This window comes from Triturus cristatus, chromosome 6 (genome assembly GCF_964204655.1).
Source record: "Triturus cristatus chromosome 6, aTriCri1.1, whole genome shotgun sequence".
Lineage (NCBI taxonomy): Eukaryota > Metazoa > Chordata > Amphibia > Caudata > Salamandridae > Triturus > Triturus cristatus.
In genome coordinates, this window is record NC_140589.1 from 1,895,582,842 (window position 1) to 1,895,600,833 (window position 17,992).

A 17,992-nucleotide genomic window follows, 5' to 3' on the forward strand; every position below is an offset into this window, starting at 1 on the left:
GTCTCCAAGATCAGAGCCTACCCAATCAATTACAGGGAGGAAAACAGACCTGCGGAGGTAATACAGATTTTGTATGAAAAGCCCTCACTCACCAACCTGGTTGGTGACATGCTTCATCATCGGGCCCCACCGGGCATGGCCGAGTGCCATCCCAGTGTGCTGCAACGCCAGGTTACTGCGGAGCGGGGTTGTGTGTGGTGATAGTGAATTTAAAATTCCCAATTGAGTCAAAAAAGTATTTTATTCGTTTTGCTAATTGGAAAATTAAAACATAATAAAAAGGAGTGATGGTCAAAAAAATAACAGACCGGATTCACTCCGTGGCGGTCAACATGTTTCTGCCTTTATGTGTAGTTTACAGGCTTTCTTCAGGACCAGAGTGGAAGTGTGGGTGCCCCGGTGGTGTGAACGCACTAAGGTTCACCCTCCCGTGGGCTGCTGTGTGAAAAATAATATAAAACACAGGGAAAAATCCGCCAAAAACTATAATGGTGGAGAGAAACGAGTTTATTCTAAAATGAAAAAAGAGACATACAAACACAAGACAAAACACAATAGAATCGTAAATGTGCGTCGTCAAAACATTATCAAGCGCCATATTGTAGGCTCAAACAAAGTGCGTGGATGGGGACAGTGCCAGTAGTCCGTACCTTCGGTGCATCAACAATGTGCTAGCAGTGCACCTAGAATTAGCCCGGTACTGGTGTCAGGGAAGTAAAGGACTTCACCTGAATAGCGTGACTAGCAATGTATCACGGACTAAACGTGAAGTCCTAATGCTACGTGTGAGACTATAAACCTAGCAAGGTCCATTGGAACAATGAACGCGGCCTGTGAAGCATTCCTGGTAGGTAGAAATGCCAAGGGGAAAAGAGAGGTTCTTACTGTGAGGCTAGACTGTTCGTCGCCTCAGGGATCCCGGGGGAGAGGTGCGAGCAAATATGGCACACCCTGGAGGAGAAAAAGAAGAAAGAGCGGCCACGAACGGCTAAATAGTAGAAAAACAAGCCGAACAGTACTGTGAGCCTTACCAGAAGAAAATAGAAGAAAATAAGAGCCAGAAGGTACACCTACGCCCTCGCTGCTCGGCACCCGTTAGGAACCTACACCGCCTCAAGCCACCGGGTCCGGGGAGAGAAGAGACCTGGTGCGAGGCTCCTAAAAACAAGAGTGCGAGAAGGAAGCCCGTCGGTGATTGGGCAGCACCTCGCATGCTGAGGTCCAATTGGCTGAGCCCCGGCCAATAGGCCGCCTAGAGGCAAAAGGCTCGACAATAAATTAAAGGGACAGAACCTCCCAAGCTGTGTGCTGATGGGTTAAAGCACAGCCAATAGAATGCCAGGAATACAAGGAGGCTCGTCCGTAATTTGAAAAAAGAGCTTGATGAAGAAAACTTTATGCAGTGCAAAGCGGGGACGCATGAGCACGCTTGACACCACGGAAACGTGTGTCAGATTCAAACAATCGTTGCAGATAAGAGGGGGTTTATTACAACGCTTTTTTTGCACCTAATGTTGCTCCGATGTTCACATATGCGGAGTTTCACTTTCCTGGTGGTCATCCCTACGTAGCGCAGGCCACAGGGACAAGTGATAAGGTAGACCACATTAGGTGTGTTGCAGTTGGTGTGGCTGTTTTGGGTCCAAATCTTGCCTGGTTCAAGTTGAAGACTGGTAGTGTGAGAAGTCAGATGGCAAATACTGCAATCCGAGCAAGGGAAATGGCCCGTTACCTTGGGAAGACCCCATGCTTCTGTGATGGATCTCTGAGAAGTGTTAGGTCTGGTAATGGGACGCGTCTGTACTAGGCTATTACGCAGGCTTTGAGCCCGTTTGAAGGAGAACAGGGGTTTTTCCCATCTCCGTTTGTTACTGTTGATGATGCGCCAATGTTTCATGACAGCTTTTTTCATGGCATTGGACATGGAACTGTACCAAACTTAGTGAACATTTCCTCTCTGCTAACCACACCACCAATGACCTGCACTGGACAGTAATTGAGGAGGTCACTGCATGTAAAAACACTCAAAAAGTCCTTTTCGAGAAGGAACAAAGATGGGTGTACCGTCTGGGTACTAACCTTGTGGGTCTTAACGACAATATACCCTGGGTCAACATACTCTAAGTATGCACTTATGTTGGCAGCTACTTTCATTGTTCCAGTGATTTTTAGTGACCGTTACATTTACTAAACTGGATCACCTTGTGTGACTTCATCGAGTCCTGTTCTGACCCCTGGCTCATTACGCTATCAACATTCACCTACTACACTGGGGCCCATTATACATAGTGTCCCCTCAACATTCTGCTCCCCGGCATATCACTGGCATGCTCCGCCTGTTTGATACGGTGGACGTGCGTTGAAATTAACCCCCTTTATCTGCAACTTTTGTTTTAATCTGACACACGTTTCCGTTGTGTCAAGCGTGCTTATCTCTGGCATGCTCCTCTGTTCGATCTTGTGGACGTGCGTTGTAATAAACCCCCTCTTATCTGCAACGATTGTTTGAATCTGACACACGTTTCCGTGGTGTCAAGCGTGCTCATGTGTCCCCGCTTTGCACTGCATAAAGTTTTCTTCATCAAGCTCTTTTTTCAAATTACGGACGAGCCTCCTTGTATTCCTGGCATTCTATTGGCTGTGCTTTAACCCATCAGCACACAGCTTGGGAGGTTCTGTCCCTTTAATTTATTGTCGAGCCTTTTGCCTCTAGGCGGCCTATTGGCCGGGGCTCAGCCAATTGGACCTCAGCATGCGAGGTGCTGCCCAATCACCGACGGGCTTCCTTCTCGCACTCTTGTTTTTAGGAGCCTCGCACCAGGTCTCTTCTCTCCCCGGACCCGGTGGCTTGAGGCGGTGTAGGTTCCTAACGGGTGCCGAGCAGCGAGGGCGTAGGTGTACCTTCTGGCTCTTATTTTCTTCTATTTTCTTCTGGTAAGGCTCACAGTACTGTTCGGCTTGTTTTTCTACTATTTAGCCGTTCGTGGCCGCTCTTTCTTCTTTTTCTCCTCCAGGGTGTGCCATATTTGCTCGCACCTCTCCCCCGGGATCCCTGAGGCGACGAACAGTCTAGCCTCACAGTAAGAACCTCTCTTTTCCCCTTGGCATTTCTACCTACCAGGAATGCTTCACAGGCCGCGTTCATTGTTCCAATGGACCTTGCTAGGTTTATAGTCTCACACGTAGCATTAGGACTTCACGTTTAGTCCGTGATACATTGCTAGTCACGCTATTCAGGTGAAGTCCTTTACTTCCCTGACACCAGTACCGGGCTAATTCTAGGTGCACTGCTAGCACATTGTTGATGCACCGAAGGTACGGACTACTGGCACTGTCCCCATCCACGCACTTTGTTTGAGCCTACAATATGGCGCTTGATAATGTTTTGACGACGCACATTTACGATTCTATTGTGTTTTGTCTTGTGTTTGTATGTCTCTTTTTTCATTTTAGAATAAACTCGTTTCTCTCCACCATTATAGTTTTTGGCGGATTTTTCCCTGTGTTTTATATTATTTTTCACACAGCAGCCCACGGGAGGGTGAACCTTAGTGCGTTCACACCACCGGGGCACCCACACTTCCACTCTGGTCCTGAAGAAAGCCTGTAAACTACACATAAAGGCAGAAACATGTTGACCGCCACGGAGTGAATCCGGTCTGTTATTTTTTTGACCATCACTCCTTTTTATTATGTTTTAATTTTCCAATTAGCAAAACGAATAAAATACTTTTTTGACTCAATTGGGAATTTTAAATTCACTATCACCACACACAACCCCGCTCCGCAGTAACCTGGCGTTGCAGCACACTGGGATGGCACTCGGCCATGCCCGGTGGGGCCCGATGATGAAGCATGTCACCAACCAGGTTGGTGAGTGAGGGCTTTTCATACAAAATCTGTATTACCTCCGCAGGTCTGTTTTCCTCCCTGTAATTGATTGGGTAGGCTCTGATCTTGGAGACTGGTGCTTCTATGGATGGTGAGTGCATTCTTTGAGATTTACACTGACTTCGTTGGTTTACACAATTTCCCTCGAGGGGATCAGTCGTGTTATTGCCCTTCCTCTTTCGTTGTTACTTTGCAGTGTCTGCACTGAGCATGTTTTCAGTGCTCCGGGCGCCGTTGTCACAGTGAGAAGGACTAGTCTATTGCCCCAAAGTGTGGAGAGATTAACCATGATCAAAATGAATCAGCACTTTACACCACCGGATTACACCATACCTGAAGTACCAAAGGAGGAAGATGACGAAGACTCAGGTCATGGAAGTAATGTGTTAGATGACCTATGTCTGGGCGAACCATCCGAGTTTGAGGACGACATCTCCTTCCCTGACTACTAGGCTTTCTTTCTTTGACGCCCTCCAAAAATATATATCGCTAGGGAACATTATTTATTTTATTATTTGTGTGTGTCTGACTGTCTGGTTGACCAATTCATCCCCACTGACTTAATCTTAGACACATTTTTATTGCCAGATTGGAGTTGCAACTGTGTGCAGTGAAGAAGTCCCGACTCACTCTCCAAAGCCATTTCCCTCAAGTCAGACATTGGACAGAGAATACAAACAATTGTGTGCCTGCCTCTAGCCCTGGTCCGTGACTATCTATGTTTTCTTACCATAGAGGGAGTGACCCACATGTGACATATAATTCAATTTCCACTAGCAATTCTCTGCTTCGTGAACAAATGGACGATCTGCATTTTGCAATGTATCACCAATTGATCACAGTAAGCACACTGGAAGACCAGGTAAATGCTGGCATACATTGCACACTGAGTGATTGTTGTTTGTAACTTGTGATGTGTAATTGTTGTAATATGTGTGTCATAATGTGTGTTAAGTTTGAGAGGAGATTAGATGAGATGATTCATGTGCTGCTAGCAGACAGTGTTAGACTGGGTGTTTGTTTCTTACGCTTAATGTGTTAATAAATAATTTAAAATTCACAATTTTGGTGGCCTACCGATGGCTGATCAATAATGTTAAATTTTCACCTGAAGGTTATGTTTTTTCCTTCTCCTTTGAGAGATAGGATAGCGAGATTCCTTCACCGGGTCCAACTCCACTCCACACAGTCCACACTGCTTTGTTTTTTATTGTTTTATGCTTTAGACTCGAAGACTCAGACCCGACCAGTCACTTAGATAATGCAAAGCTTGCAAACACAGATCTAGTCTTCTCTAGTCTACACACAAAGAGTGACTCAAGTCAATCTTCCCCTTCTTCTTCTTCAAAAACAAAATTGTACTACTACAGGCCAATCTATTGCATTTTTGAGTTGGGACTCGGTACACTGTTGGTACGGAGTTGGACACCGTACGCGGGGTCAGACTCAGCAGGATCAGAGATGGTGGAATGACTCTGGGCATGGGCATGAGCGTGACTACTTTAAAAAATACCACCAGAAGGAGATGGAAGTTTTCAAATTCACTGAAACCAAGTGATTTGGATGATGATGACTTTGAAGTGGCCTAAAGATAAACAACACCAGACCTACCCAAGTCTATGTAGTGGTGGCGGTGAGTGGTGTGACTGACAGCAGTGTGTTGATTTTTTACTTGATTGGGAAAATGCTATGTTGCTGTGTGTTGCTGTGCTCAGCCAGGCTGTCTGGCTAAAATTCATGGTTTAGTTCGAAGCTAAGTGGTGTTTGGGTGGTGGGCCTGTTTTTGAGGTAGCTGCCCGAAACATACATTTAGCCATGCTGCCTCTGAGTCTTCTCTTCTTGTTGCGCACTCTTTCAGTTTAGCTTTTCTCCTTGAGTCTTCAATATCATTTCTGCTTTTCAATCTGCGAGCTCTAGCCTTTACCCTGCACCATACTGGAAAAACAATGTAATACATTCAAACTTACCTAACTGAACCACATCCACCACGCACTCAAGATTGAGAGACAGTCCAAGAGGAATGCAGATGCAACTCCCAATTTGGCACTACAGTATCTTTTTTTTCTCTTTAATCATTACAACTGTGTGTGTTGTTTATGTTTTTTTACTTGACTCTTACAGATATTTTAATTTTATTTACAATCTTTTAAAGCTCGTTACAATGAACATAATGTAACTTGGGTCTCTCTGGGGGCAGACGGATAATTTGATGTGGTTTACTTGTACTAGTACTCATCATCATGCATGTATTTCCTTTACCTCCCATAACAGATTGATGATAGTCGGTGCCAAGATGAATGTCGTCCTAGTTAGCGTTTGTCTTTGTCAAACCTTTCCCTCAAATCCCCCTTCCCATCCATTCATCGAACCCCTAACCCTCTTACCCCGGGTTGTTTGATTTATTGAGGTGTGAGTAAATTATATTTACATCATTAATTGATCACACAGTTCGTAGGGCGGGTGTGGTAAAAGCAACACCAACCCAAGGAAAAGCGAGGATCTTCTTTTGCTCTAAGTATAGCCAAAACACTAGCAATATTATATATATATTAGATTACTCACCCATGCACAGTATTCAATATTCATATTTTTTCTCAGAGGAACATAATCCATCATAATTGCCACCATCAGCATCCTTCCAGCATTAAGGGTTACGCTCGTCCACTTCATAGCTCGAGTCGAATTCAGTTCGTAACCTGTACTAGCCCACCATTCTGATTATTTATTTTACTTTAGCATTGCTTATGATCATATTTTCTCATTTGGCAGTCTTCCTCTTGTGTACTCCATTTGTACTCTAGTCTGCCTCTGGCAACTGTCTCAATTTTTTTGCAAAGCCAGCATATAAAACAGCATTAATTCAGTAACTCTTTTATTTCAATTTACTTAGTTCCCTGCGATGAATATTCCTCATTCTAGTTTGAGTTCGACTAGGAGGGAGTGGAACCTCGCTTCTGGATCTGGTGCGTTCACTAGTATTCGACTAGTCCGCTAACATGCTGCTACTGTCTACTACCAACACCATGGCACCTAGGAAAACCATGCAGCCATTGCTTAGCCTAATTACAGGTAAGAGAAGAACTGTGGGGAATCATTGTTGAACTACAATAATCTATATACTACGGAAATTCACACACTCACTTCCCCTCCGAGTTCTCTGGGGTTAATATAGTTGCAGCTGCAGAGACTAGGAGGATAGAGTAGTAGGACAAGTGATGGCATCGCATAACTATTGGTGTGCTACACTATTGTTGCAGGGATTCTGCACATACACAGAACTATGTGCAGAAAAACAGGACCTTGGTACATTGGAGTTGTACCTTCCTACCACCCTAGTACCCAAAATCCCCAAACCGACTGGCTATAGTGTCTCATTCGTTCTGCTACATAATCACGAAGCTCTTCTCCAAGAAAAGTCTCTCCCCAAGTGTGTGTTTGAACAACACGCACCCCCGTAATATTAATGCTCAAGTTTCCAACAGTGCAGCTGTGTTTAGCATGTTTTGTCTAGGTGCTAGGGACTGACCAGAACAGAATAACAAGGGGCATGTTTATCGGCCTTGCACATCGTGTTCAGACTAAACTCCAGGAATAAGCAGAGAACGCAGAAAGGAGACAGTTCTCATGTGAAAGGCACAAGCAGAGTCTTGCAAAATAAAGTCATGTGGTAAGGTGCTCAAAAATCAGCATCATGGCAGCAGAGCTTATGCTAACTTAACAATGTTGAGAATTACCCTAATGGCCAAATAATACCCTCCCCTTGGTAAGGTCGTAGCATATAGACAAAAGACCAAAACATAGTTCATAGTTAAGCTTAGTTCAGAAGCGCTTGAAAAAACCAGAGTGAATTCGTTTTTTTATAAAAATAAATCCATGAAAGAACGTGAACTCAAGAATGCAATTCGTTCCAAAAGGTCATCCCTATTACTAGTAAAAAAAGGGATGCCATCCAATTAAGTATGTTGGACAAACAGACATGCTCTTCATATTGTGAAGCTTCCAAGAGCATATCCGGACAACTTGAGTGATATTCGATGAAACTGCGTTGTAGGAGGTTCTGCGCAGCCGAGCAGATATCCCATTCAGCCAAGATCCCAAGTGCAGCAGCACGAACCATGTGGCCATTCCTAGAACAGGCCCGTTCATGGGCATCGAAGGGACTCTTTAACGGGTTAAAATCCAGGACTGTACATGACGTATTGGAGAGGCATATATCCAAAGCCCAATAGAAGGGGCACTGCTGACAGTAGAACACAAATCCACAATTTAGAGGAGCACTGTATACATATTTTACATTCCACCAAGAGTCCAGAAGTAATCAAAGATTCATCTAAAATTGTATGATTCTTATATGCAAGCACAATGACAACAAGTGCCTTACTTTTAACTCAGTTAAATGACATCAGGAAAATATGTTCAAATTTCATAATACTCCAAAAATCTCATTGTTTTTCATCTTCTTTATTTTCTCAAAATGTATATTAATACAAAAAGACAAATGCACATTGGGCACAGCCTACGCTTTTCGTCCCTGTTCTGATGGGACTTCTTCAGGGCTGTTTAAACAAAAGAACATACAACACAAATCCTACATTAGAAAAACAAAACCATACAATAAGACAAATAGACCAACATTTAAAAATCACTTTTGACAAGACAGTGTCATTTTGTGATCAACATGCTCTGTATACAAACATACAAAAACACCCATTTAAAAGAGTGCTTGCATATAAGCATCAGACAATTTTGGACGTATCTTTGATTAACTCTGGACTCTTGGTGGAATGTAAAATATATATACAGTGCTCCTCTAAATTGTGGATTTGTAGGAAGAGGTTTGGGTTTTTTCGGTTGACCCAGAAGAGTGATCATTGTTTTTGTAAATTAGTAGGGACAAACGGTGTGCAGGCGATTCTTGTAACCAAAACCTTTTTCCTGTTGTGTTATTGACAGTAGAACACAGGTTGCAAGTGAAGTAGGTGAAGCGAAAAGTTAATCCATAACTCACAGTTTTCTGAGTTCTCTTCTTAAGGCACTATAATCTTGTAACAGTGGATCGTTTCTTTCTATCAAGGGTATCGTCCAATAAGCCGCAGACCCCCCTAAATAGGAAATAACAAATGCTACCATAGCTTGGTCTGTAGGAAAACAGGAAGCTTTGCACATGCAATGAAGCTGACTCTGGCTGATAAAGGCAGCAAACTTAGCAGTGTCTCCATAGAAACGTTCAGGAGGCGCCAATGGGACGGACGGAGGTGTTGTTACTTGTACTACTGGAATATTAGCGCCTGGATTAGGAGTCCTTACACCTGGATCAGTTCTCATTTCTCTCTGTATGGAATCCACCCTGGTAGGGAGGGATTGAGTTTCTAGTTGTAAATTTCCTAACATGTGGGCCAAATCGGCTAGAGTAACCTGACTAACATCCATGACGTCCGGGCGGAAAGAAATACTATTCCTTTTTGGGCTTCACGTTCTGTAGAGATCTCACCTATGTTTCCGCAGGAACTCCATGGATTTGAAGTAAGGTTCACAACTTCTCCAATTCACCGATTGCACCCGCCGCTATCAGGGTGACAAGGTAGCAATGGTAATCCAGGGAAGAAGGGAAACAAAACAAGGAGTAAAGGGGAAGAAAACTCAAGTCGTTGCTCAACACCACAGGACTCGTCTGGATAAGGTGATAGGCTGTATATGGGAGAGAGTCAGCACGTTAGAGGAGGGAAATAGACATCTACTTGTCTTTATATTTTGTTGTCTTTTTCTTAATTCCCTACCTTAAGGTTTCCCTTCTTCAGTAAACTGGGTGGTAACATATACAATGTTTAGAGCCGTATCTGGTGCTAGGAACAAAACAATGAGGTATGATAAATACAAGGACCTTTTGGAACTAAGCAATCAAATATACAAAAGTTTGAGTGTGTGTCTACCTATTCTCTAGTGTAGCACGCAGTAAAAATCCCCTTGTAAATATTAACACAACTTAAATGAGGCAAAAGAAATACTCCTTATATTCAGGTACTGTAATTTTCTAAATGCCTTTCTTTTAGGCTCCAAAGGAAGGAAAGAGCGGGTCCCCACAGCGCAAGAGCCCAGAATTAGGTAAGTGAAGCAAAGTAATCAATATCAGAAATAATATGGCAGCGCAGGAGCGCTGTTACCGTGTAACCCAAATTCAGTGTCGACTTAATTTGTCGTTGTCTTGTAATTGCAGATCCGATGACTGCGGGAGTCCAAGGAACCCAGGGAAGACACACCACAACACGAATGAGCCCGCAGACCTGCCGGGAGTAGACGCCACGAATCGCCAGGAAGACGCACCAACACCAGCCGAGAAAGACGCGAGGAGCGCGATAACCCGGAAAACAACAGGTGAGGCGGCACGCTTCTCCACCACTAGAATGTGAAGCGCTGCAGCTTGCGGAAGGCCGGGTTTTAACTCACCGACCTATCCCCGCACATGCGCAGAAGAAAATGGCGGCAATTTTTTTTGTTTATTATTCTCATGCTCCCGTCCTCACACAAGCATGACAAGTCCAGAGTGAGGTGGAGAATCCAGAGTGAGATGGAGAGAGAGAAGGGTGAGGTGGAGAGTCCAGAGTGAGGTGGAGAGTCCAGAGTGAGGTGGAGAGTCTAGAGTGAGGTGAAGAGAGAGAAGAGTGAGATGGAGAGTCCAGAGTGAGGTGGAGAATCCAGAGTGAGATGGCGAGAGAGAAGAGTGGGGTGGAGAGTCCAGAGTGAGGTGGAGAGTACAGAGTGAGGTGGAGTGTCTAGAGTGAGGTGAAGAGAGAGAAGAGTTAGATGGAGAGTCCAGAGTGAGGTGGAGAGTCCAGAGTGAGGTGGAGAGAGAGAAGAGTGGGGTGGAGAGTCCAGAGTGAGGTGGAGAGTCCAGAGTGAGGTGGAGAGTCTAGAGTGCGGTGAAGAGAGAGAAGAGTTAGATGGAGAGGCCAGAGTGAGGTGGAGAGTCCAGAGTGAGATGGAGAGAGAGAAGAGTGGGGTGGAGAGTCCAGAGTGAGGTGGAGAGAGGAGCGTGGAGTGGAAATAGAAGGGTGAAGTGGAGGGAGAGTAACTTGATGCACTGTGAGAGGATGGCGGGGCCAGGAGAGAGTGAAAGTAGGATAAGGCAGAGAAAGCCGAGGATGAGGGCAGAGCTATATGAGGGTGAAATGGAGAAAGAAGCGCTGCAGGGAAACAGGTGGCTAAGGTGAAGATAAAGTAGGAGGACAAAAGACTGAGATGGGAGGAAGTAGAGGGTGGGAGATCAGGAGAGGAGGGTGAAACAGAGAGAAAGGAGAGTAGAGTCAGGAGAGCAGAGGGACAGACAGAGAAAGAAGGATGAGGTGGAGAAAGCAGATGAGATAAAACCCGTAGTTTTACAGCTCTAGAAATAAAAGATTAAAAGGAGTGGACAGAAGCCGGCAGTAGATATGGTATGCAGCTCACAAGACCATCCGGCATGCCCTGACCCCGCTCTCAGACAGCACACCTGGGAGACTCTGGACAAACCAGCGTAGCTTTATGGCCCACCCATACTTCCCCATGTCCCTCCCAGTTCCCAAGTCCTGGATCCGGGCCTGACTGCGGTGTCTGACGTAGATATGTACGTACATCAGAACCCTGTGGAAAGCAGTGTAAGTGTTTGACTTATATATGTAACTATATCAGAACCCTATGGTAAGCACTGCAGGTATCTGACATAGATATGTAACTATATCGCAGCCTATGGAAAGCACTGTAGGTGTCTGGCGTAGATATGTACGTACGTCAGAACCCTGTGGAAATCAGTGTAAGTATCTGAAGTAGATATTTAACTATATCAGAACCCTATGGTAAGCCCTGCAGGTGACTAAAGTATATCAGAGCCCTGTGGAAAGCAGTGTAAATGTCTGATATATATGTAAGAATATCAGAACTCTGTAGTCGGCACTGCAGGTGTCTGATGTAGACATGTGAGTATATCAGAGCCCTGTGGAAAGCAGTATATGTGTCTGATGTAGACATGTAAGTATATCAGAACCCTATGGAAAGCACTTCAGGAGTCTGACGTAGATATGTATCTATATCACAGCCTATGGAAAGCACTGCAGGTGTCTGACGTAGATATGTACGTACATCAGAACCCTGTGGAAAGCAGTGTAAGTATCTGAAGTAGATATGTAACTATATCAGAACCCTATGGTAAGCCCTGCAGGTGACTACAGTACGTCAGAACCCTGTGGAAAGCAGTGTAAGTATCTGAAGTAGATATGTAACTATATCAGAACCCTATGGTAAGCCCTGCAGGTGACTACAGTACGTCAGAACCCTGTGGAAAGCAGTGTAAGTATCTGAAGTAGATATGTAACTATATCAGAACCCTATGGTAAGCCCTGCAGGTGACTACAGTATATCAGAACCCTGTGGAAAGCAGTGTAAGTATCTGAAGTAGATATGTAACTATTACAGAACCCTATGGTAAGCCCTGCAGGTGACTACAGTATATCAGAGCCCTGTGGAAAGCAGCGTAATGTCTGATGTAGACAGGGCACAAGTCCTAAAAAAAAGTAGTGGGGGGACTCTCCAAGTTAGGTGGTGTCACAGGAAGTGACATCACAGCAGGAAGTGACATCATGGCAGGAAGTAACAGGAAGCGACATCACATCAGGAAGTGGCATCACAGCAGGAAGTGACATCATGGCAGGAAGTGACATCACAACAGGAAGTGACACCACAACAGGAAGTGACATTCCATGAGCAGCAGATCTATCATTTGCACATATTGCAAGATTTAACCATTGAAGCTGCTCAGTACTTCAGCCTGTTACTTCAGGTCCCTGTATAGAGGAATTAACAGCCCAACTTTGGATGAAGTTAGGCGTACAACTACAACAGTCAAGCCATTAAGTGCTGTAAGCGAGGCATACTAAAACATGGCACCATGAACAAAAGCAGAGTTTGTGCGTTGAAAAAAACCCAAAGAAAACCACATGCTAGAAACTACAATAGTGATTATGAATGTACAGTTTGACAACCTCATTTATACGCAAAGCACAAAATAAATATGGATAAATACAGATACAACGGCCAAAAGATAAATATGAGTAAATACTGACGGAAATGTTTAAAAAAAATATATACCATAAAACCGGGAGCACTACTTCAGGTTTCTGTGCATTATACCTAGAACCGCTGGAATTAAGCCATTAAACCGATTCTGTGACATAATTCTACACATTATTATAGGCAATCTGTAATTTTTTTAGCTCAAGCTGACCAAAATACCTGAAATTGACCTGTGTTGCCGCTCAGTGGAGTGCCCTGTGCAAAGGCTGGTCAGTCGGCTCTGTTGCTTATTATTGTACTTGGATGAGGTAAAACCTTTGCCCAGGCAGTGTCGACATGTAAAAAGTAACAAAAGAATTCAGAAATATATCACAAAAAGTGCTGCATTAGGTCGAATAATTTGCCTTTTCTTGCCGCATAATTTGGTTCTCCTCTGCCAGTGGCTCTGGTAATGGCACAGAATCGGATATCTCTTCAGGGGAAAGATGAGGGCATCAGGGCGTGAATTGCGCAGAAAGACCCAGTGGCGGCCGGTGCAGGTAAGCACGTGGGGCGGGGACAAAGGAGAAAGTGACAGAAAACGGAAGAGGCAAAATAAATAAATAAAACCCCTTACCTTGCGCTCACCGCATCACCCACTCGGCGGTGCAGCGAACACAACATAAGTGGCTTTGGGCCAGATGCATCAAAGGGTTTTGCATATTCTGTGTCTATGGGAAAATGTGTTCATGCATATGGCCCTTTGTTTATTTATTTTCCTTTGCCTATTCGGTTATCTGTCACTTCCCTCCACCACCGCCCTGTACCTCCTCACTGCTCCACCACACTTACCCACACCGGCCGCGACTGGGGACCAGTCTAGGATATCATACCAAGCACTTGTCTTTTTAACAACAAGTGAATAACTCTGAAAAGTGCTGGTCAAACTACAAATGTATGAGCTTCGTTCTGTTACCACAGTCATGTTTCTGAACTGATTTAGGAGTGTCACCATCAGTCTTTCTACTAAGAAGGCTTGTGGTTTCCATGTCTGAGACTTTTTCAAAATATTTTAGTAGGCGACACATGGCCATGGAAATAAGCAGCGATGTTTCATGATGCCAGGCCGCACAGCTCACAGTTAGACTTGCATCTGAGGAGTGTATGGTCCCTCTGTCCAATATAAGGTATCACCAGCCTCACATAACAAGGAGCCTTTGTGCCAATATCGGCAACTGTAGACACATAACACACATAATACATTAATAAACCACACGACACTTTTGTAAGTGGAGAAATATTGCTGCAGGTTTATTAGCATAACCAATATGCAAACATGGTGGGTTATCTTACGGGCGATCCCAGGGCAGGCCAACCCCTATGCCGCCTGCCCGTCTGATAAGCCTAAATTACACCGTGGCAGTCGCCAATTGGTGCATACCAAATTTTGGGAGGGGCCACCCCTCCCATCCGTAGACCACCAGTCCACTTGCTCACTCACGCCCCCCCGCGAAAGAGGTGGGCGGAGCTTCTTCTGGCAGCCCCCGGTTGCTCAGACCCACAACCGCCCGTAGGACTAACGGGGCGCCGTAATTCTTCCAGGGGACAACGCTAGGACATCCCTGGGTATCCTGGCTTAGCACCACGCTGTGCTGCTGCATGAAGTACCCCTTGGTATCTGCAGACTCTGGATCGCCCTGTAACTACTCCTGCAACACAAAATAACATGTTAGAAAACCTAACCCCCCTCACACCTTGTACCTCCGGCTGCTGGGTAAGCGGAGGGGCGGGCAAGGCGAGACGGCGAGGGACAAAGAGGGCAAAGGATGGGTGGGGACAGCCTAAATAACCCTGTCCCCTCCCTCCTCCCCCCTCCCTGGAAATGGGTTGGCCGGACGTCTTCCCTGGCCGTGGCCCAGGGACTAGACCGGCGACCCCAGTGCTTTCCTGTGGCACTAAGGCGGCCGCCCTTTTAGGGTGGCTGCTGCGCAACCCCCCCGGGCAGCCTTGCATAGTGCCAATATCGGCAACTGTAGTCACATAACACACATAATACATTAATAAACCACACAACACTTTTGTAAGTGGAGAAATATTGCTGCAGGTTTATTAGCATAACCAATATGCAAACATGGTGGGTTATCTTATGGGCGATCCCAGGGCAGGCCAACCCCTATGCCGCCTGCCCGTCTGATAAGCCTAAATTACACCGTGGCAGTCGCCAATTGGTGCATACCAAATTTTGGGAGGGGCCACCCCTCCCATCCGTAGACCACCAGTCCACTTGCTCACTCACGCCCCCCCGCGAAAGAGGTGGGTGGAGCTTCTTCTGGCAGCCCCCGGTTGCTCAGACCCACAACCGCCCGTAGGACTAACGGGGCGCCGTAGTTCTTCTAGGGGACAACGCTAAGACATCCCTGGGTATCCTGGCTTAGCACCCCGCAGTGCTGCTGCATGAAGTACCCCTTGGTATCTGCAGACTCTGGATCGCCCTGTAACTCCTCCACAGCCTTGGGAGTGGCCACCGTCACACCAGGGCCCCCCACCAAGGTAGGCCTATTTACTTACAACCTGCTGATAACCGGGCCTCTCCCAGGTCCAGCCAAACAAGTCTTATCCCAAACAGGACCGAGGGCCAGCATGCCCCTTCTGGACAGGTGCCCCCATCCTTTCTACCTCCCCGTGGAATTTTGACTGATCTGACATGAAACCAATGCTTAGGTGTTGATTCAGTGTTAATATAGCCTGGCTGAAGAGCAATACCTATGACAAGCCACTCCTGCCAGGAAATACCAATGCGGGTGGAGGCAAGAGTTGACAAGCCCGCCCTGCTTCCTCTTTCCCTCAGTTACCTGCGTTTCGCACTAGTCGGAGCGTGTCCGTCGCATTCCGTTAGTCACCTCCCTGTGTGAAGCCTTGCCCTCCCCAAACTTCTACTAGATTACCAGAGAGCAGACAGGACAGAGTGAACCAGAGAGGAACCAAAGTACAAATACCTCTCTTCTTTGACTACCGGGAATGCCAGGTGTACTTCTAACACTTTGTAGCCCCATTGAGTTTAATCCAGGCGTTTCCCCCAGACACATGGACCATGTCGCCCCAGTTGGAAGACAACTTCCGCGACCTGCATAGCTGCCAGCCAAGGCGATAGGGCGTGAAAAATAGCACCTGTTGTTGTTAGTCAACTCCATGGTACTTGTTTCGACGCCCTCAAAACTGAACTGCTAAGTGGACCGGCCCGGATCTGCACCTGTGACCCGCAGACAAACCCAAGCCCCTTTCCGTTCTGACGCTCCCCTGCCTGTGAACTTGCATCACAGGGCCGGCTATAGGCACCAAGACCCCTACCTGGGCATGCCGGAGTTGGCGCACACCTCTAAACGGTCTGCCAACCGGCTAACCCCTAAAGATGCAGTCCGGCAGTTCGCTGGCAACTCCCAGAGTAACTGGCTTACTGAAGCACCTCGTAACATGCCAGCCATAAACTAATGTAACCTAACTATGACTGCAAAATGTGCTCTGGTAGATGTTCGCATAAGTGCTCCATCCCCCCATCCCCAGCACACCAGGCAACCCGCACTCTCTCGGGAATAGCTCACACCCGCGCCAGCTGACAAAAAGTGCCTGTTAACGTGTCGCCAACGGCCTTATGTTTATAACTGACGGTATACCAGGATTCGTTGAAACTTAGCTGGATCTGCAGCTTAGTGCCCGTTGCACCATAACTGGTATGCCTTGGCCCATCAGATACTGGCCACAAGGCATTGGACATAGCCAGCTCCCGTCCCAGGCGTAGCCAGCTCCCGTCCCAGGCGAAGAGAAGGAAGCTATCCTGCAACCCCGGTGAGACGCTGCAGGTGCCGATGATGGACAACTAGCCCCGCTAAACTAGACAGGGAGTATCCAGGACAAAGAGGTTGGACCACCACCACCCCCATACCCCACCTGTGAATCGGTAAGGTGTGCTCTGCCAGACCTGCCCCCAAGCTCAGCGGAAACCGCGAATAAGCAGGAACGACAAAAGGTAGGGGGGTCCCTGGATGTACTTGAAATCACATACTGGCCAACCAGATGTACCCCTCGGACAGGTACCAAAATCGCTTTGGATTTGCGCCTCACTCAGCACAACCTTTCATCCTGGACCTACCTCCAACATGACGTGTAATTGAGCGCGCTGTAACCCTAGTGATCTGCTGGCTCTGCCAATGAAGTGACAAGATGATGCCTGCTAACCTGCCCCCAAACTCCCAGCACACCCATGTGTGCGAGCTAACCACCGATGTCTGCAACGTTTGCCAACCCAAATAAAGCTTACTTCCCCATGATCGAGATGGGGCAGTCCTGTCCAAGGAGTAATCTTGACCATACGCATCCTGTAAGCACCTATGCAATGAGTGCCTGAATAGTTCAAAGTACCTGGTGCTTTTAATAGCTAATGGCAGGTCTAACAGCATCAACAGGCAACCTCAGCTTACAATAGGATTGTTGGAGTAAGGGGATCCAGTGAGAATAAAGATATGACAGCATCCCAATATAAGGAATTTTGATCCGCACTCATATGAAGAATACAAGTCCATACAATTTGTGTATTTTTAGATTGTTCTTTATTTTCATATCCTTTCTTCTAGTAGCCAACGCGTTTCGTCCTGTTTAAGGACTTCTTCAGGGCTCAGCAGATGATTTTCTTATCAGTATTTGAGTGATTTTCAATACGCTGGTTTTACCTCGCCTTTCTTTCTTAAGCCATGTTCGATAGTATTATTAGATCTGTTTTTAAAATTGATGAATGTCCTATACGTAGGAAGATGTATCTTTAAATAGCTTTTAGGTCATCGCTATTATCCGGATCTTACCTGACAACTAGCCAATGTGGATTTAAATGAACCTGGACTTTCATCTTTTTTTCAAAATCATAGAGTCCTTGGTGATTACTTGTGACAGCTTTTTTAAGTTTTCCTTGACCTATGAGGGAAGCCTGCTGCTGGACACGCTGATTGCTTCTGTCGTCAGCTGACCTAATCAGCTGACGACAGAAGCAATCAGCGTGTCCAGCAGCAGGCTTCCCTCATAGGTCAAGGAA

At 46.0% G+C, this 17,992-nt stretch overlaps 2 long non-coding RNA genes across 2 annotated transcripts; one reads left to right on the forward strand and one right to left on the reverse strand.

The window, feature by feature from the left end:
* Positions 1–317: 317 nt before the first annotated feature.
* LOC146822339 (uncharacterized) lies at positions 318–1,131 on the reverse strand. Its single transcript, XR_014962833.1, has 3 exons — positions 1,075–1,131; positions 886–951; positions 318–512 (listed from the first exon to the last, which is right to left on the reverse strand). It is a non-coding gene; the product is annotated as an uncharacterized LOC146822339 (long non-coding RNA).
* A 1,703-nt stretch (positions 1,132–2,834) lies between these two features.
* LOC146822340 (uncharacterized) lies at positions 2,835–3,648 on the forward strand. The gene is made up of 3 exons (XR_014962834.1): positions 2,835–2,891; positions 3,015–3,080; positions 3,454–3,648. It is a non-coding gene; the product is annotated as an uncharacterized LOC146822340 (long non-coding RNA).
* The last annotated feature ends 14,344 nt before the right edge of the window (positions 3,649–17,992 follow it).